This window comes from Bombina bombina, chromosome 5 (genome assembly GCF_027579735.1).
Source record: "Bombina bombina isolate aBomBom1 chromosome 5, aBomBom1.pri, whole genome shotgun sequence".
Taxonomy (NCBI): Eukaryota; Metazoa; Chordata; class Amphibia; order Anura; family Bombinatoridae; genus Bombina; species Bombina bombina.
Window position 1 is genome coordinate 36823244 of NC_069503.1, and position 21630 is coordinate 36844873.

The 21630-nt window shown below is 40.7% G+C and overlaps 1 protein-coding gene across 1 annotated transcript in view; it reads right to left on the minus strand.

The window, feature by feature from the left end:
* LOC128659775 (zinc finger protein 585A-like) overlaps window positions 1–21630 on the minus strand; it is a 270630-nt gene that overhangs the window by 200340 nt on the left and 48660 nt on the right. The window lies entirely within an intron of this gene.

The window sequence follows — 21630 nt, forward strand, 5'->3', positions numbered from 1 at the left end:
TCCTCCAGTAATATCAGAAATGATCTCCTTCAGTCCAGGCCCGAATAGGGTCTGCCCCTTGAAGGGAATATTGAGAAGCTTAGACTTTGAAGTAACGTCAGCTGACCAGGACTTAAGCCGTAGCGCCCTACGTGCACGAATAGCAAAACCTGAGTTCTTAGCCGTTAGCTTGGTTAAATGAACAACGGCGTCAGAAACAAATGAATTGGCTAGCTTAAGAGCTTTAAGCTAGTCAAGGATATCATCCAATGGGGTTTCTAGCTGTAGAGCCTCTTCTAGAGACTCAAACCAGAAGGCCGCAACAGCAGTGACGGGGCAATGCATGCAAGGGGCTGGAGAATAAAACCTTGTTGAATAAAAATTTTCTTAAGGTAACCCTCTAATTTTTTGTCCATTGGATCTAGAAAAGCACAACTGTCCTCGACAGGGATAGTTGTACGCTTCGCTAGTGTAGAGACTGCTCCCTCCACCTTAGGGACCGTTTGCCACAAGTCCTATATAGCAGCATCTATGGGAAACATCTTTTTAAAAACAGGCGGGGAGAGAACGGTACACCTGGTCTATCCCATTCCTTAGTAATAATTTCTGAAAACCTCTTAGGTATTGGAAAAACATCAGTGTAAACAGGCACTGCATAGTATTTATCCAATTTACACAATTTCTCTGGGACTACAATGGCGTCACAGTCATCCAGAGTTGCTAAAACCTCCCTGAGCAACACGCGGAGGTGTTCAAGCTTTAATTTAAATGTAGACATATCAGAATCAGGTTGAAGTGTCTTCCCTGAGTCAGAAATATCATCCACAGATAGAAGCTCTCCTGCCTTGGCTTCTTCACATTGTGAGGGTATATCAGACATAGCTACTAAAGCGTCAGAGAGCTCTGTATTTGTTCTAGCCCCAGAGCTGTCTCGCTTTCCTTGTAACCCTGGCAGTTTGGACAATACCTCTGTAAGGGTATGATTCATAACTGCCGCCATGTCTTGTAAAGTATACGCAATGGGCGCGCTAGATGTACTTGGCGTCCCTTGAGCGGGAGTTATAGGCTCTGACACGTGGGGAGAGTTAGTCGGCATAACTTCCCCCTTGTCAATTTCCTCTGGTGATAAATCTTTTAAAGCCAGAATATGGTCTTTATAACTTATAGTAAGATCAGTGCATTTGGTACACATTCTAAGAGGGGGTTCTACAATGGCTTCTAAACATAATGAACAAGGAGTTTCCTCTATGTCAGACATGTTTAACAGACTAGTAATGAGACCAGCAAGCTTGGAAAACACTTTAATTAATGTGAAAAAGCAGAATATAAAAAACGGTACTGTGCCTTTAAGGGAAAAAAACAAACACAAAAACTGCAAAACAGTGAAAAAAAGCAGTTAGCTCAACAACATTTTTACAGTGTGTTTAACCCCTTAATGACCGGACCATTTTTCAATTTTCTTACCCTTAATGACAATGGCTATTTTTACATTTCTGCAGTGTTTGTGTTTAGCTGTAATTTTCCTCTTACTCATTTACTGTACCCATACATATTATATACCGTTTTTCTCGCCATTAAATGGACTTTCTAAGGATACCATTATTTTCATCATATCTTATAATTTCCTATAAAAAAAAATATAAAATATGAGGAAAAAATTGAAAAAAACACACTTTTTCTAACTTTGACCCCCAAAATCTGTTACACATCTACAATCACCAAAAAACACCTATGCTAAATAGTTTCTAAATTTTGTCCTGAGTTTAGAAATACCCAATGTTTACATGTTCTTTACTTTTTTTGCAAGTTATAGGGCCATAAATACAAGTAGCACTTTGCTATTTCCAAACAACTTTTTTTCAAAATTAGCGCTAGTTACATTGGAACCCTGATATCTGTCAGGAATACCTGAATATCCCTTGACATGTATATATTTTTTTTTAGAAGACAACCCAAAGTATTGATCTAGGCCCATTTTGGTATATTTCATGCCACCATTTCACCGCCAAATGTCATCAAATAAAAAAAAAAGTTCACTTTTTCACAAATTTTGTCACAAACTTTAGGTTTCCCACTGAAATTATTTACAAACAGCTTCTGCAATTAAGGCACAAATGGTTGTAAATGCTTCTTTGGGATCCCCTTTGTTCAGAAATAGCAGACTTATATGGCTTTGTGGTTGCTTTTTGGTAAGTAGAAGGCCGCTAAATGCTGCTGCGCACCACACGTAAATTATGCCCAGCAGTTAAGGGGTTAAATTAGGTAGCTTGTAGGGAGCTTGCAGGGTTAATTTTAGCTTTAGGGTAGAGATCAGCCTCCCACCTGACACATCCCACCCCCTGATCCCTCCCAAACAGTTCTCTTCCCTCCCCCACCCCACAATTGTCCCCGCCATCTTAAGTACTGGCAGAAAGTCTGCCAGTACTAAATAAAAGGAGTTTTTATTTTTTTTAATAAAAAAAAATAAAATGTTTTAGCTGTGATGGACTCCTGCCTTAGCCCCAACCTCCATGATCCCCCCCCCCAGCAATCTAACCCTCTCCCCTACCTAATTGCCGCCATCTTGGGTACTGGCAGCTGTCTGCCAGTACCCAATTTGCCCCCCAAAAAAGTGTTTTTAATTATTATTTTTTATTACTAATTTATTTTTTTCTGTAGTGTAGCAGCCCCCCACAATACCCCAACCCCCTCCCAGATCCTCATATATATATATTTCCCCCCCTCTTCCCACTCATTGGTGTCAGTGTGGGTAGGTGATCGCGGGCGTGCGCGCGCACCCGCGCGCGCACGCGCACGCGCATGCGCGCCCCCGCACGCTCCCGGCACCCGGCGTGCACATTGCACTAACAGGAGCCGGATGCCGGGTAGCGATGGGCCGCCCACCCGCCTCCCAGTTGCGCTCCCACCCACCAACGAACCAGCCGCATCGCTACCGGTGCAGAGAGGGCCACAGAGTGGCTCTCTCTGCATCAGATGCTTTCTAAGGGTATTGCAGGATGCCTCAATATCGAGGCATCACTGCAATACCCTGAGAGCTGCTGGAAGCGATTGCGATCGCTTCCAGCACTCTCTTAGACAAGTGACGTACCAGGTACGTCCATTGTCACTAACTGCAAGTTTTTGCAGGACGTACCTGGTACGTCACTTGTCATTAAGGGGTTAATAGACTAAAATAGCATTGCACCCACTTGCAAATGGATGATTAACCGCTCAGGCTCAAAAACGAAGCAAAAAAACGGTAAACCCGTTATAACAGTCACAAGCAAACTGCCACAGCTCTACTGTGGCTCCTACCTGCCCATAAAACAACTTTTGTAGACACAAAAACCCTTTACAGAGGTCCAATATGTCCGGGGACTCCTTCAGGGAAGCTGGATGTCTCAGAATGTAAAAACTACTGCGCAATTAGAGCACGAAAATAGGCCCCTCCCACCATGCACTCAAAGTGAAAGGGCCATAAATAACTACTCCTAGGAGAAATCTAGTCAGCCATGTGGAAAACTAGGCCCCAAATAAAGATTTATCACCCTTAGTAAAAAACGTTCTTAATAAATCATGCAAACGTTTAACATACTAAGCCATAAGAGCAAGTAACATGAATATTACCCTTTACTGCAAGCATGATGCCAGTCGTTTGTTAAATCACTGCAATCAGGCTTACCTTAAATATATCAGGCACTGTCAGCATTTTCTAGACCTTATCATCTCTCTAGAAAAAAATATACTGAACATACTTCAGAGCAGTTAATTCTGCAGGCCATTCCCTCCGCTGAAGTTTTCCCATACTCTTCAGTTATGTGTGAGAACAGCAGTGTAACTTAGTTACAACCTGCTAAGATCATCAAAAACCTCAGGCAAAACTCTTCATCTAATTTCTGCCTGAGGTAAAAACAGTACAACGCCGGTACCGTTTAAAAATAACAAACTTTTGATTGAAGATAAACTACCCTAATTCACCACATCTCTCTTGATACTTCCTTTCTTGTCGAGAACTGCAAGAGAATGACTGGAGGTGGCAGTTAGGGGAGGAGCTATATAGACAGCTCTGCTGTGGGTGATCCTCTTGCAGCTTCCTGTTGGGAAGGAGAATATCCCACAAGTAATGGATGAATCCGTGGACTGGATACACCTTACAAGAGAAATAAGAAACAGGGTAATGGATCCACTCTACCAGTCAACACCCCATACAGTGGGAATAAATATCTAATAGAAAGAATTTTAAAAAAAGCATTGGAATATCCTTAGATCGGATGATAAGTTAGGCCCCCTTTTACCTAGTCGACCCCAAATTGTTTATAGGAAGGCTAGATGAGACTTGCCCCCTCGGATTTAAAAAGAAAACAAGAAAAAAAGAACAAAGATCTATGGGGAAAACACCTAAAAGGCTTTTATCCATGTCATAAATGTAAGTCATGTCAACATGGAATGAAAAATAAATAAATAAAAACTAACTCTACAGGTGAAGTCTTTAAAATCCAACAAATGAATAGGTGTATATATAGGAATGTTATTTATGTCATTGAGTGCAAATTTGGCGCTCAATACGTGGGGGAATCAGAAAGACCCCTACACGACAGGATAAGAGAACACATCCTGTCAATAGAGCACCACAATAAAGAACGAAATAAAGACCTTCCAGTTCCTAAACATTTTGCCACATGTAATAATGCAAATCTTAAACATTTAAAATTTATGGTAATAGATAAAATTTCCAACCACTGTAGTGGAGGCGACCTCCATAATGAAATTTTAAAAAGGGAAGGTAAATGGATATTCCAATTAGGTTCCCTGACCCCTCGGGGTCTAAATTTAGAACTAGATTTAAATTGCCACCTAAAATATTGACCACTGGATATGTCTATCTTATTCTGTATTTTAATCTTTGAGCCATATCCATTGTAAGGACAATTTATCAAGCAGTACATTTTATAATCCCTATACATATGACCTTATGGTTAAATCTCAAAAATTAATTTAAAAATTAATATAACTTATAGCCCTATAAATGAATTATACCTCTATTATTTTATACTGTTCTATTAAATCAATCAAAGTCATTTAAAAAAAAAAAAAACAATTCAAATTTTATACCATGGTTGAGACTATAAATCAGTTTTATATTAAATTATGGTTTATATAATTAATTTGATTGCCCTTCATTTCATTATATTGAGGTAATAACTTATAAAATTTACCATCATATAATTTTATAGAACATATTGTATGATTTGTCATATTTTAGCTGTTAGCTTTTTATTATATTCTAATAACAATTATCTTAAAGTAGTCCCTTCACATATAAAGTTCCTCAATATATTACCCGCAATCTTTATTTTTATTACTTATTTTTATTTCTTTTTATTACTTATTTTTTTATTTTTGCTTGATTACTCTATTGGTTAACCCCTACCTGCCTGATTACACGTTGCTGGACATTGCTTGCTTGATTACTCTATTGGTTAACCCCTACCTGCCTGATTACACGTTGCTGGACATTGCTTGCTTGATTACTCTATTGGTTAACCCCTACCTGCCTGATTACACGTTGCTGGACATTGCTTGCTTGACTACTCTATTGGTTAACCCCTACCTGCCTGATTACACGTTGCTGGACATTGCTTGCTTGATTACTCTATTGGTTAAACCCTACCTGCCTGATTACACGTTGCTGGACATTGCTTGCTTGATTACTCTATTGGTTAAACTCTACCTGCCTGATTACACGTTGCTGGACATTGCTTGCTTGATTACTCTATTGGTTAACTTAACCCCTTCCTGCCTGATTAGACATTGCTGGTTTGATTACTCTCTTGGTCAATCCCTATCTGCATGAAGTCTCATCGCCTGATCCTGCTGAGCCAACTTCCATCCTATTTCAGTGAGTACTTGTTATACTGAAGCTGTCGTAGGGTCAGGTCCTGGTTTACACTCACAGTGCTAGGGTGTAATTAACCTCATTCTAGCATTTGGGTCTGGCTCTGGACTTTTCCTATCCTGACACATACCCTTAAAATACTTGGGAATTTACCTCCCGACTTGCTCTAAACAATTATATAAGGTAAATTATATTCCATTGTTTAGACAAATAAAGCAGGACCTATTGAAGTGGAAAAGCTTTAATTTCTCATGGCTGGGTAGAGTAGCTGCGGTGAAGATGAACGCCATGAATGGATTTTATATTTGTTCAGAACTCTACCCATTAAAATAGTAAAAGTGGATCTAGATACATTACAAAATGAGATACTAATATATATTAGGGGCAATAAAATGACTAGAATATCAAAATCGATCTTAAATAGACATAAAACACTTGGGGGGACTGGGGCTCCAAACTTAATGGATTATTATAATGCTGCCAGGTTGGCTCAAGACATCCTGCTTCTGAAGAAATCTAGTGAGGTTGTCTGGCCTACCCTAGAGGCAAGACTAGGCGGTTGGGGCGAGACAGACTGAATTATTTGGGATCCCGGGAAAGCACAAACTAGTAGGGAGACACCTAGGCCTTACACTACAGATCTATGATCACGACTTGGAAGACAGCAAAAACGAAATACAATCTCCTACCACAACACTCCTTATATCTCCCGATAAGATATATATTACCTAGCAACCTTTGGGCTCAACTCAAGAAATGGGAAAATAAGGGCTTATATAGAGTAGCAGACTACATGGTGGGTAGAAAAACATAATTTATGCTTACCTGATAAATTCCTTTCTCCTGTAGTGTAGGCAGTCCACGGGTCATCCATTACTTATGGAATATTTCTCTTCCTAACAGGAAACTGCAAGAGAATTACCCAGCAGAGCTTGCTATATAGCTCCTTCCCTCACCTATCATAGTCAGTCATTCGACCAAAGCAGACGAGAAAGGAGGAACCATAGGGTACAGTGGTGACTGGAGTTTAATTAAAATTTAGACCTGCCGTAAAAACAGGGCGGGCCGTGGACTGACTACACTACAGGAGAAAGGAATTTATCAGGTAAGCATAAATTATGTTTTCTCCTGTTAAGTGTAGTCAGTCCACGGGTCATCCATTACTTATGGAATACCAATACCAAAGCTAAAGTACACGGATGAAGGGAGGGACAAGGCAGGAACATTAAACAGAAGGAACCACTGCCTGAAGTACCTTTCTCCCAAAAATAGCCTCCGACAAAGCAAAAGTGTCAAATTTGTAAAATTTTGAAAAAGTGTGAAGCGAAGACCAAGTCGCAGCCTTGCAAATCTGTTCAACAGAGGCCTCATTTTTAAAGGCCCAGGTGGAAGCCACAGCTCTAGTAGAATGAGCTGTAATCCTTTCAGGAGGCTGCTGTCCAGCAGTCTCATAGGCTAAGCGTATTATGCTACGAAGCCAAAAAGAGAGAGAGGTAGCCGAAGCCTTTTGACCCCTCCTCTGTCCAGAGTAAATGACAAACAGGGAAGAAGTTTGACGAAAATCCCTAGTTGCCTGCAAATAGAATTTCAGGGCACGGATTACGTCCAGATTATGCAAAAGTCGTTCCTTCTTTGAAGAAGGGTTAGGACACAGAGATGGAACAACAATCTCTTGATTGATATTCCTGTTAGTAACTACCTTAGGTAAGAACCCAGGTTTAGTACGCAGGACTACCTTGTCTGAATTAAAAATCAGATAAGGAGAATCACAATGTAAGGCAGATAACTCAGAGACTCTTCGAGCCAAGGAAATAGCCATCAAAAACAGAACTTTCCAAGATAACAACTTGATATCAATGGAATGAAGGGGTTCAAATGGAACGCCTTGAAGAACATTAAGAACTAAGTTTAAGCTCCACGGCGGAGCAACAGACTTAAACACAGGCTTAATCCTAGTTAAAGCCTGACAGAAAGCCTGAACGTCTGGAACTTCAGCCAGACGTTTGTGTAGAAGAATAGACAGAGCAGAAATCTGTCCCTTTAACGAACTAGTAGATAAGCCCTTTTCTAAACCCTCTTGTAGAAAGGACAATATCCTAGGAATCCTAACCTTACTCCATGAGTAACTCTTGGATTCGCACCAACGTAAATATGTACGCCATATTTTATGGTAAATTTTTCTGGTAACAGGCTTCCTAGCCTGTATTAAGGTATCAATAACCGCCTCCGAGAAACCACGCTTTGATAGAGTCAAGCGTTCAATCTCCATGCAGTCAGCCTCAGAGAAATTAGATTTGGATGTTTGAAAGGACCCTGAATTAGAAGGTCCTGTCTCAGAGGCAGAGACCACGGTGGACAGGACGACATGTCCACTAGGTCTGCATACCAGGTCCTGCGTGGCCACGCAGGCGCTATCAGAATCACTGAAGCTCTCTCCTGTTTGATCTTGGCAATCAAACGAGGAAGCATTGGGAATGGTGGAAAGGAGTGAAGGACACGGCAAGCATTTAGAAGTTTTAATAACCTGGCCTCTGTCAGGTAAATTTTCATCTCTACAGAATCTATAAGAGTCCCTAGAAAGGGAACTCTTGTAAGTGGTAATAGAGAACTCTTTTCCACGTTCACCTTCCACCCATGCGACCTCAGAAATGCCAGAACTATCTCTGTATGAGACTTGGCAGTTTGAAAACTTGACGCTTGTATCAGAATGTCGTTTAGGTACGGAGTCACCGCTATGCCTCGCGGTCTTAGTACCGCCAGAAGTGATCCTAGAATTTTTGTAAAGATTCTTGGGGCCGTAGCTAATCCGAAGGGAAGAGCTACAAACTGGTAATGCCTGTCTAGGAAGGCAAATCTCAGATACCGGTAATGGTCCTTGTGAATCGGTATGTGAAGGTAAGCATCCTTTAAGTCCACCGTGGTCATGTACTGACCCTCTTGGATCATGGGAAGGATGGTTCGAATAGTTTCCATTTTGAATGATGGAACTCTTAGAAATTTGTTTAGGATTTTTAAGTCCAAGATTGGTCTGAAGGTTCCCTCTTTTTTGGGAACCACAAATAGATTTGAATAGAATCCCTGCCCGTGTTCCGTCCGCGGAACTGGGTGGATTACCCCCATTAGTAAGAGGTCTTGTACACAGCGTAGAAACGCCTCTTTCTTTGTTTGGTTTGCTGATAACCTTGAAAGATGAAATCTCCCCCGTGGAGGAGAAGTTTTGAAGTCCAGGAGATATCCCTGAGATATGATCTCCAACGCCCAGGGATCCTGGACATCTCTTGCCCAAGCCTGGGCGAAGAGAGAAAGTCTGCCCCCCACTAGATCCGTTTCCGGATAGGGGGCCCTCTCTTCATGCTGTCTTGGGGGCAGCAGCAGGTTTCTTGGCCTGCTTGCCCCTGTTCCAGGACTGGTTAACTTTCCAGCCCTGCCTGTAACGAGCAACAGCTCCTTCCTGTTTTGGAGCGGAGGAAGTTGATGCTGCTCCTGCCTTGAAGTTACGAAAGGCACGAAAATTAGACTGTTTGGCCTTTGATTTGGCCCTGTCCTGAGGTAGAGCATGGCCCTTACCTCCCGTAATGTCAGCAATAATTTCTTTCAAGCCGGGCCCGAATAAGGTCTGCCCTTTGAAAGGAATATTAAGCAATTTGGATTTATAAGTCACGTCAGCTGACCAGGATTTAAGCCACAGCGCTCTGCGCGCTTGAATGGCGAATCCGGAGTTCTTAGCCGTAAGTTTGGTTAAGTGTACGACGGCATCAGAAACAAATGAGTTAGCTAGCTTAAGGGTTTTAAGCTTGTTCATAATTTCATCCAATGGAGCTGTGCGAATGGTCTCTTCCAGAGACTCAAACCAGAATGCCGCCGCAGCAGTAACAGGCGCAATGCATGCAAGGGGTTGTAATATAAAACCTTGTTGAACAAACATTTTCATAAGGTAACCCTCTAACTTTTTATCCATTGGATCTGAAAAAGCACAGCTATCCTCCACCGGTATAGTGGTGCGCTTAGCCAAAGTAGAAACTGCTCCCTCCACCTTAGGGACCGTCTGCCATAAGTCCCGTGTGGTGGCGTCTATAGGAAACATTTTTCTAAATATAGGAGGTGGTGAAAAGGGCACACCGGGTCTATCCCACTCCTTGTTAACAATTTCTGTAAGCCTTTTAGGTATAGGAAAAGCGTCAGTACACACCGGTACCGCAAAATATTTATCCAGCCTACATACTTTCTCTGGAATTGCAACTGTGTTACAATCATTCAGAGCCGCTTATACCTCCCCTAGCAATACGCGGAGGTTCTCAAGCTTAAATTTAAAATTTGAAATTTCTGAATCCAGTTTACCCGGATCAGACCCGTCACCCACAGAATGAAGCTCTCCGTCCTCATGTTCTGCAAATTGTGACGCAGTATCAGACATGGCTCTACCATTATCAGCGCGCTCTGTTCTAACTCCAGAGTGATCGCGCTTACCTCTTAATTCTGGCAATTTAGACAGTACTTCTGTCATAACAATAGCCATGTCTTGCAAAGTGATTTGTATGGGCCGCCCTGATGTACTTGGCGCCACAATATCACGCACCTCCTGAGCGGGAGGCGAAGGTACTGACACGTGAGGAGAGTTAGTCGGCATAACTTCCCCCTCGTTGTCTGGTGATAATTTCTTAACATATAAAGTTTGACTTTTATTTAAAGTGATATCTATACATTGAGTGCACAAATTTCTATTGGGCTCCACATTGGCCTTTAAACATAGTGAACAAAGAGATTCATCTGAGTCAGACATGTTTAAACAAACTAGCAATGAGACTAGCAAACTTGGAAATACTTTTCAAAATTAATTTACAAGCAATATAAAAAACGTTACTGTGCCTTTAAGAAGCACAGAAAAACTAACACAGTTGAAATAACAATGATCAAAAATAGTTATAGCAACCAAATTTTCACAGTAAATGTATTAAGTTAGCAAAGGATTGCACCCACCAGCAAATGGATGATTAACCCCTTAGTACCCAAAAACGGATAACAATTATATAATTAACGTTTTTCTCACAGTCAAATACACTGTCACAGGACTACTGTGACTGATTACCTCCCTCAAAATGGATTTTGAAGACCCCTGAGCTCTCTAGAGACGATCTGGATCATGGAGGATGAAGTAGACAGATTGTGACTGAATTTTTACTGTGTAAAAAAGCGCTAAAATAGGCCCCTCCCACTCATATTACAACAGTGGGGAAGCTCAGAAACGGCCATGTGGTAAAAATCATGCCCTAATAAGTTTTATCACCAAGTACCTCACAAAAACGATTAACAAGCCAGTAAAACGTTTTAAACATACATTTAAAAGTTATGTATTATTATTTACAAGCCTGCTACCAGTCGCTTTTACTGCAGTTAAGGCTCATACATTATTTCAGTATTTACAGTATTTTCAGAGTCAATTCCATTCCTTAGAAAATACATTCAGTGTACACACACACATCAGCCTGATACCAGTCGCTATCGCTGCAATTAAGGCTGAACTTACTTTACAATGGTATCAGCAGTATTTTCTCAGTCAATTCCATTCCTCAGAAAATAAATTACTGCGCATACCTCATTTGTTGCAGGGGAGCCCTGCATGCTATTCCCCTTCTCTGAAAGTACCTCACGCCTCAGATGAGAAACAGCCAGTGGATCTTAGTTACGTCTGCTAAGACCATAGAAAGAAACCCAGGCAGATTCTTCTTCTAATGCTGCCTGAGAATAAACAGCACACTCCGGTGCCATTTAAAAATAACAAACTTTTGATTGTAGAAATAAACTAAGTTAAAAAAACACCACAGATCTCTCACAGCTTCCTACTAGTTAGGCTGCAAGAGAATGACTGACTATGATAGGTGAGGGGAGGAGCTATATAGCAAGCTCTGCTGGGTAATTCTCTTGCAGTTTCCTGTTAGGAAGAGAAATATTCCATAAGTAATGGATGACCCGTGGACTGACTACACTTAACAGGAGAAAACACTTTCATACAACCAATTACAGACAAGATTAGACCCATTGAAACTACACTGGTACATGTATTTACAGGTGAACTCGGCTATACAAACCTACTTGAAAAATCCTTGCGATGAAATTACTACACCATTAGAGATTTTCTGTAAGACAGAAGACCGTAATAAACACACCATCTCTATCCTATATGTAGCCATACAATCTTCTCAGAATACCACTAAAACTGCAACTATGTTAGCATGGGAAAGATAATTACATATCTGTAAAGAAATGAAGGAGTGGGAAACTCTATTTCAGAATGCAGATAAAGGTCTTATAAGTGTGGATCTTAAGGAAAATGTTACTAAGACCATTTATCGATGGTATCTAACGCCCACGAGAACAGCACATATGTACCCACAAGGAAGTAGACTATGTTATAGGGGTTGCAGAGAAATAGGAACATATAGGCATATGTGGTGGGACTGTAGAGAAGTCACAGGGATATGGAGACAACTGTCATTCTTTCTTAGTCAGATCTTGGATGAAACTATTGAGCTCATGATTCAACAGGCTCTTTTAAATGAACATATCAATACATTTATTAGGATTCTATGCACGGTCATGAGGACGTGCATAGCCAGACACTGGAAAACTGGTATTCCTGTTTGGACAGAGATATACAATAAAATTCAACACACATATACCATGTATGAGCTAGCGTCAGGCATTCTAGATAATAAAGAAGGGGTTCAAGTGGTGTGGTATTACTGGATAAGTAAATAGGTCTTATTTCCATAGGACTGTCGAGAGATATGGCTCTGGTTGGTCAATACAACAATAGCAACTTATATTTATTGATGCACATATAATATATAGACTAAAATTAAGAGTGTCGTCACTTCCCTTCCTCATTCCTGTTACCCCCCTCCTGTCTAAGTTACTCACCCTTCCCTCCTCTTATTATTATATTCTCTAGACTATGACACCTATAGATACCAAAAATTATTTATGTCTAAGAAAGTTTATTAATACGTATTAATATAAATAATTAAAGAGACAATCATTCAGAAGGTGCAATATTCTTAGCCGTTATGCTCAGCAAAGAAAAAGACGGAGAGACTAAATATCACCAGATTTTGGAGATTCCAGGACTTTGCTGCTACTCTACGAATGATGATCTCAAATAGAATTACATGTATAATCAGAATATAGTAGATTGTTATAATTTCTTATCAGAAGTATTCATCTCATATTTATGTATTATTGTAAACCTGCTCTCCGGAACACCATATTATAGAGGTCATTGGAGGGAAGGATATTATTGTGATTGTTATTTTTGTTTCTAAATTCAATAAAAATAATTTAAACATAAATAATACGCTTCACAGTTGTCCACTCCTGGGATGTAGATTGCTGACAGATAACAAGAGTGGGTCTCCACCCATCTAATTATTTTGGATACCTCTATCATCGCTAAGGAACTCCGCGTTCCTCCCTGATGATTGATGTAAGACACAGTCGTGATGTTGTCCGACTGGAATCTGATGAATTTGGCCGAAGCCAACTGAGGCCACCCTGAAGCGCATTAAATATTGCTCTCAATTCCAGAATATTGATTGGAAGTAGAGACTCCACCTGAGTCCATACACCCTGAGCCTTTAGGGAATTCCAGACTGCACCCCAGCCCAGCAGACTGGCGTCTGTTGTCACTATCACCCATGAGGGTCTGCAGAAACACGTCCCTTGGGACAGATGATCCTGCGACAACCACCAAAGAAGAGAGTCTCTGGTCTCTTGATCCAGATTTATCGGAGGAGATAAATTTGCATAGTCCCCAAGGATTGGACTGAAAGGCTCGGCATGTATTTAGAATTTTTAACTTTCTGACCTCCGTCAGAAATATCTTCATGTCTATAGAATCTATCAGAGTTCCCAAGAAGGGAACCCTTGTTTGTGGAATTGGAGAACTCTTTTCTAGATTCACCTTCCACCCATGAGTTCTCAGAAAGGACAACACTGTGTCTGTATGAGACTTTGTCAGATGATAAGTTGACGTCTGAATCAAAATATCGTCCAGATAAGGCGCCACTGCTATGCCCAGCGGCCTGAGAACCACCAGAAGGGACCCTAGAACCTTCGTGAAGATCCTGGGTGCTGTGACCAACCCGAAGGGAAGAGCCACGAACTGAAAATGTTTGTCCAGGAAGGCAAACCTTAGGAACTGATGATGATCCTTGTGGATAGGAATATGAAGGTATGCATCCTTCAAGTCCACGGTAGTCATATATTGACCCTCCTGGATCATTGGTAAAATTGTTCGGATAGTCTCCATCTTGAACGATGGAACTCTGAGAAACTTGTTTAGACTCTTGAGATCTAAAATGGGTCTGAACGTTCCCTCTTTTTTGGGAACCACAAACAGATTTGATTAAAATCCCTGTTTTAGTCTTGGAACGGGATAAATTACTCCCATAGTAGAGAGGTCTTTTATACAATGTAAGAACGCCTCTCTTTTTATCTGGTCTACAGACAATCTTGAAAGAAGAAATCTCCCCCTTGGGAGAAATCCTTTGAATTCCAGTTGATACCTGTGGGTCACAATTTCCAGTGCCCTTGGATCCTGAACATCTCTCGCCCAAGCATGGGCAAAGAGAGAAAGTCTGCCCCCTACTAAATCCGGTCCCGGATCGGGGGCTGCCCCTTCATGCTGTCTTGGTAGCAGCAGCGGGCTTCTTGGGTTGTTTACTACCCTTGTTCCAAGCCTGGTTGGGTCTCCAGATGGACTTGGCCTGAGCAAAATTCCCTTCCTGCTTTGTGGAGGAAGAGAAAGAAGAGGGTACTCCTTTAAAGTTCCGAAAGGAACGAAAATTATATTGTTTACCTCTCATCTTAACAGACTTATCCTGAGGTAGAGCGTGACCTTTACCTCCAGTAATGTCAGAGATGATTTCCTTCAATTCAGGCCCAAATAGGGTCTTACCCTTGAAAGGAATAGCCAAGAGCTTTGACTTAGATGACACATCAGCAGACCACGATTTTAACCATAACGCCCTATGCGCTAGAATGGCAAATCCTGCATTATTAGCCGCCAATTTAGCAATTTGAAAGGCTGCATCTGTGATAAAAGAATTAGCTAGCTTGAGAGCCTTAATTCTATCTAAAATGTCCTCTAAAGGGGTCTCAACCTTCAGAGACTCTTCTAGAGCATCAAACCAGAAAGCAGCTGCAGTAGTCACTGGAACAATGCAAGCTGTTGGTTGTAAAAGGAAACCCTGATGAATAAATAACTTCTTTAGAATACCCTCTAATTTTTTATCCATATGGTCTTTGAAAGCACAACTCAATAAGAATAGGTGTACTTTTAGCCAGGGTAGATATAGCTCCCTCCACCTTAGGGACAGTCTGCCAAGAGTCCCGAACGGTGTCTGAAATGGGATATATTTTCTTAAAATTAGGAGGGGGAGAAAAAACGGCTTGATAAAGCTCTATAAACGAGTGAAACGCGTTGAAGTCAGTGGGACTGTGCACCAGATTTTTACTAACACTTTCCAACCCGGGTTGCCTTCATCGATATAAATTCAAACTTGCTTTTAATGAAAGAACCAACTTTGCTTGTTGATAACCTGCGTGCTTGAGCACTAAGGGCACAAGGGACTTGTCCTAAAGATTAAAGAAATTCTCTACATCTGATGATCCTTTACACAATTTTAACAACAGCTACAGAGTGGTAACTACCTAAGAATACCTCCTGGATGAGTGATTGACAGGTGTGGGCAGAGCCTGTAAGCCACCGGTCGTGACGTCAGACGCCGGCTTCACAAGACAGACACTAGCCGTGGAACACCGGAGGAGACTGAGAGCGTCTTACGGTCCTGGATACCGAAGTTGTAAGGTATGTTACCACTGAAAGGCAAATAATTGTCACTCACTAACACCTTAAAACGCAGGACGAATATTAAATACCCTGCAACAAAAGACTGTTACACTTAAAAGCACGATCTAACAAATGAACTGTGTCATCAACTCCCTAAGCACCGCTTCAATACTAAAGTAAAATAACAGCTACAAAATATACCCATACATTTGGAAATGAACTTTTCCACATAAGATTGAAGTCAAAGCAAAGTCTATCAACAATTGTGTTTTTTAACTTAATGTACCGTTAGAGTGGTTTTATTTTATCTACTGTGAGACCTGTTATATTATTGATACATTTTAGCTACTAATTTTTTTACGCTCCCAGTAAGATATATTGGTTATATAATAATATCACTGCCAGATTTATTAATTTTTATCATGTTGGTCGATCCACAATATTATGGTTTATGTTAGAGACGTCTCTATTAATTGTAATATTTTGAAAGCTACTTGAAACTGTATGAATTTTTATTATTAAATAATCTTTTAATACCCATAAAGTGTCTTTCTAGAATCAAATACTACACAATATTAAGTTGTTAGCACATAATGATTTTTTAAATAATTTTCTTAAATAATCTCCAAGTTGTAAGTATCACTTTATATACATAGTAACACTTCAGAGATGTTTAGCTTTTAGCGCCCTTACTACATCACCTTTTTTTTACATTATCCTCTTGTTTAGATTGAAGGATCTAATCTTATCAAGTAAGGTGTTTGATCTATCCCCTCCCCCCCTTGACACTAGCGCACTATTAACTCCAATTCCTCAGGAGAAAACGGTATACCCGGTCTGTCCCACTCCTTCTTAATAATCTCCGAAATTGTCTTAGGATCCAGAAAAACATCAGTGTAAGTGGGTACTTCTAGATATTTGTCCATTTTACACAATTTCTCTGGTGGTACCATAATAGGGTCACAGTCATCCAGAGTCGCTAATACCTCCCGAAGTAACAGGCGGAGGTGTTCTAGCTTAAATATAAAGGACATGGAGTCCAAATCTGTCTGAGATAACATACATCCTGGGTCTGAATGTTCTCCCTCAGACAAAATTTCCCTGACCCCCAATCAGAGCCCTGTGAGGGTACATCGGAAATAGCCAACAAAGCATCAGAGGACTCAGTATTCACATTAAATCCTGTCCTACTGCGTTTACCCTGTAACACTGTGTCAGGCTCAACCTTATGGTATCTAAAAGAATTAGAATGTTTGGGCCATGTTTGACAAGTGAACCACAACTGCTGGGATTTAGCTAGATAAATTTGTGTATGTTGCTGAAGTGGTTAATGGACGCAGCATAGAGAAATCTGGCAGCATAGTTGAGTCCATAAAACCATACAGCAGGATATAATATATTGAAGGCGTTTGTTAGTAGTTCCTATAGCCACCACATGTGTATATTGATACACTGAATAGGTGTGGCAGGAAAACTAGCAAACAGTTCAAATGTGAAATACAAAACCAAATATCAGTATTACTGAAAACTGCAGTCTGAAATAGAGAAGTTATAACAGCCCTTTATATCTAAGAAATATTACAAGCTGCCAGCTTAACTATAATGAAGCGCCAAGAGTGCTTTTTGTAGTGTGCACAAAATGGATTTTAAATTTAGAGAGTTTGTTTGCAGAGATTCTGATAACAGTCTTTGTAATATATGCATATACTTTTATCCAAGCGCTTTCAAGTTCAAATATGGCAGCTTAACACTTTCCACAAGAAATGTATACATGTAGCAGATGTTCTTACCGGTATAAACTTAAGTGTAAGTTGCGGCCGTTGCAAGAAGGAGAATGCTGCATCTCAGAGTGAGGCGTGGAGGTTGTGAGGATGAAGCAGTAGGTGCTTTGTGAACAGCGTTCACAAAATAAGCTGGATCAAGAGGGAGCTTGTAAAATAGCTCTTCAGGTAGAGGATGGCTGTAAGGATACTATCTGTCTCCAATACTAAGCAATGAGAATAAGGCAGGTGAGCCTTATAAAGCTGTTGAGAGTAAGCTGCTGGGTCCTAAAGTGAGACAAGTTTGTTATGTTGTATACATAGAGAGGATGACAACCTGACAGGACCCCCCTCTCAAGGAGCAACTCCCGGTGCTCAGGGTCGAGGGCTATCCGGATTGTGTTGGTGAAACCGGGATACAAGTCGAGGAGCAGAAATGTTAGAGGCCGGTTCCCAGGAGTCTTCATCAGAAGAGTAACCTTTCCAGTTTATAAGATATTCCAACCGACCATTCCTTCGACGAGAGTCCAAGATAGAGGAAACCTCATATTCCAGGTTAGGGTCTATAGCAACAGTAGGATGAGGAGTTACAGTAGTCGAGGCTCGGAGCTCCTTATAGGGTTTCAGCAGGGAAACATGAAATGTCGGATGGATTTTAAGGGAATTCGGTAAGGTCAAACGAACAGCATTGAGGTTAATAACTCTCTCAACAGGGTATGGACCAACAAACAGAGGAGAGAGTTTTTTCGAGGGTGTATTCAATTTCATATTCCTGGTGGAAAGCCAGACCAAATCACCTGGTGAGTAGTGAGGAGCAGGCAATCTTCGGCGATCATAATACCTCTTGTACTGATCCTTGGCTTTAACTATAGCTAATTCAATATTCTTGAAGTTCGAAGAGATATCTTCAGATAATTGGGAAATACTGGGCGATAAGGTATCGGATGTTGGCAGTAGGTGGAACCGAGGATGAAATCCATAGTTAGCAAAGAAGGGTGTTTGATTAATTGCAGAATGATGCGTATTATTGTAACAGAATTCAGCATAGGATATAAAGTCAGACCAGTGATGTTGCTGGGAAGAACAGAAGGACCTGAGGAATTGTTCCAACCACTGGTTGCACCTTTCGGTTTGACCGTTTCCCTGAGGATGGTAGGCTGTAGTGAGTTTTCTTTGTAAAGAGAATGTTATGCAAAATTCTTGCCATAATCTGCTGGAAAATTGTGTACCACGGTCACTGAGAATGGTAGTGGGAAGACCATGATGCTTGAATACATGATTAAGCAATAAATGTATGGTCTCCATTGCAGTTGGTAGTTTGGTAAAGGGTATAAAATGGCACATTTTGGTAAATAAATCCACTACGACGAGGATAGTAGTGTTTCTGGATGACACCGGTAAATCGACGATGAAATCCAATGCGATTTCAGACCATGGTCTTGTAGGGGTAGGTAAAGGCATGAGCAAGCCATAAGGTGGATGTTTATCTCTTTTAGAGATAGTGCAGACAGGACAAGAAAGAACGTGTTCTTTGATATCTTTATACAAATGAGGCCACCAGTAGTGTCTTGTGACTAATTCATGGGTTTTGGTAACCCCAGGATGACCCGCTAGAGATGATTCATGGACAGAGCGAAGTAGCGAGGGTCTGAGTGATGGTGGAATGTATAGTTTTGAACCATGGTAATAACAACCGTCTGGATGGAGTTGTATCATATGTAATGGTTTATTGTGATCTTTGTTTTGTTCTTTCAGGACTGTCGGTAAAGATTCAAAAGTAAATAGAAGGAATTTATCCTTTGGGATAATAGATTGTTCCGTTGTGGATACTGAAGTCTCAGATGCAATTCTGGAAAGAGCATCAGCTTTCTGTTTTTTTCCAGAAGGTCGGTAAGTGATAAGAAAGTTGAAGCGAGAGAAGAAAAGATTCCATCTGACTTGTCTAGCTGACAAGGTACGAGTACTTTTCAGGTATTGCAAATTCCTGTGGTCTGTGTAAATTAATGTAGGAATGGTGACCCCTTCCAACAAGTGACGCCAATGTTCTAATGAAAGTTTTATTGCAAGAAGTTCCTTGTCACCAATTGCATAGTTTTGTTCAGCTGTATTTAAAGTACGGGAATAAAAAGCTACAGGATGCAGAGGTTTTGTTAAATCTTCTCTCTGTGACAAGATGGCCCCAATGGCGAGGTTGGAGGCGTCAACCTCCAGTATGAACTGAAGTTTCATATTGGGGAAACGCAGAATAGGTGCTGTAGTAAATCTTTGTTTGAAGAAGTCAAAAGCAGTTTGAGCTTCCTGGGTCCATTTAAAAGGTGTATTCGCTCTTGTTAGGGCTGTTAAAGGTATTGCGAGTTTTGAAAAGTTTTCTATGAACTTGCGGTAGAAGTTCGCGAAACCCATGAAGCATTGTACCTGGCGTTTAGTTTTGGGAATAGGCCAGTTTAGAATAGCTTCTATCTTTTTGTTTTCCATACGAATACCAGAAGAAGTTATTTCATAACCCAAAAATGATATAGACTGTGAGTTAAACAAAAAATTTTCAGCTTTTGCATATAGATGGTTACCTCTGAGCCTAGAGAGGACTTGTCTTACGTGGAGGACATGTTCTTGATAAGTTTTAGAGTATATTAAGATGTCATCTAAGTAAATAACTATATAGACATCTAAGATATCTCTGAATAGGTCATTGATCAGGTGCTGAAAGGTTGCAGGGGCGTTACAAAGGCCAAACGGCATAACGACATACTCAAATAGGCCGTAGCGGGTCCTAAATGCCGTCAACCATTCATCGCCTGACCTAATCCGTATGAGATTGTATGCACCCCTTAAGTCTAATTTTGTGAAGAATTTAGCCCCCTCCAATCTTTCTATGAGTTCTGGAATGAGGGGCAGGGGATAACGGTTTTTGACTGTTATTTTGTTTAACTGCCTGTAATCGACAATTGGTCTAAGAGACCCATCTTTATTTTTTACGAAAAATATACCGGCACTGGCCGGAGATGTGGAAGGATGTATAAATCCTTTTTTTAAATTTTCATCAAGGTATGATTTCAAGTGTTTGAGCTCTGGCTCTGATAGAGGGAATATATGCCCGGATGGAATTTCAGAGCCTGGTATGATTTCAATCGGGCAATCATATTTCCTGTGGGGAGGCAGGTTTTCAGAATCTGTTTTACTAAACACATCGGCATAATCCTGGTAAACTTCAGGAATGTTGACATCCTGGAAGTCTTCAGTGGTTTGTAAAACAGTGACTGGAAAACAGGTAGACAAGCAGAAACTGGAATTAAACGTATGGGATTGATTAGCCCAGTTAATGTGAGGATTATGTGTAGTGAGCCAACTAATGCCTAAAACTATGGGTGAAATAGGCGAGGAGATAACATCGAATGTAATATACTCCCTGTGATGTTCTGCGGTCACTACTAGTAGGGGGATTGTTTGAAATTCTACTGGGCCAGAAGTGATGGGATTGCCATCAATGCCTCTCAAAGAAACAGGAGTCCGTTTGTGCACCAAAGGTATTTTATTTACATGTGTGAATTGTTTATCTATATATGAGGCTGTTGCTCCTGAGTCAATTATCGCGGAAGCGTTGACTCGGTGATGGTCCCACTGTAATAGAAGGGATAAATTTAGGTAGGATGATGGTTGTATCAGAGTACTGCAGCAGAATGGTTGCATAATAGTCTTACCCTTGTTTTGCCTCCGGAGAGTTGGGCATTCTTTGACAGTGTGGTTATCAGATGCACAATACAAACAGAGGTTGTTTCTTCTTCTCCTGATCTTTTCCTCAGGCGACAGAGGACCTTTTATCATACCTATGTCCATAGGTTCAGATGTAGGTTTGACTATGTGAGGTGTTGTCTGTTTCTTTGGGTATGTGTCGTGATAAGACCTCTCCTGCTGTCGTTCCCTAAGGCGTCTGTCTATTGTTATAGTAAGGGTCATTAATTCCTCAAGTGTAGGTGGTAACTCTAATCTAGAAAGTTCATCTTTTATTCCATCAGAGAGACCTAGTCTGAATTGATTTCTCAATGAAATATCGTTCCATAAAGTATCTTTTGCACATTTTTTAAAGTCAGTAATGTAGTCTTGAACTACTCTTTTCTTTTGTGTAAGACTTCTCATAGCATTTTCTGCAGTGATTTGTTTGTATGGGTCCT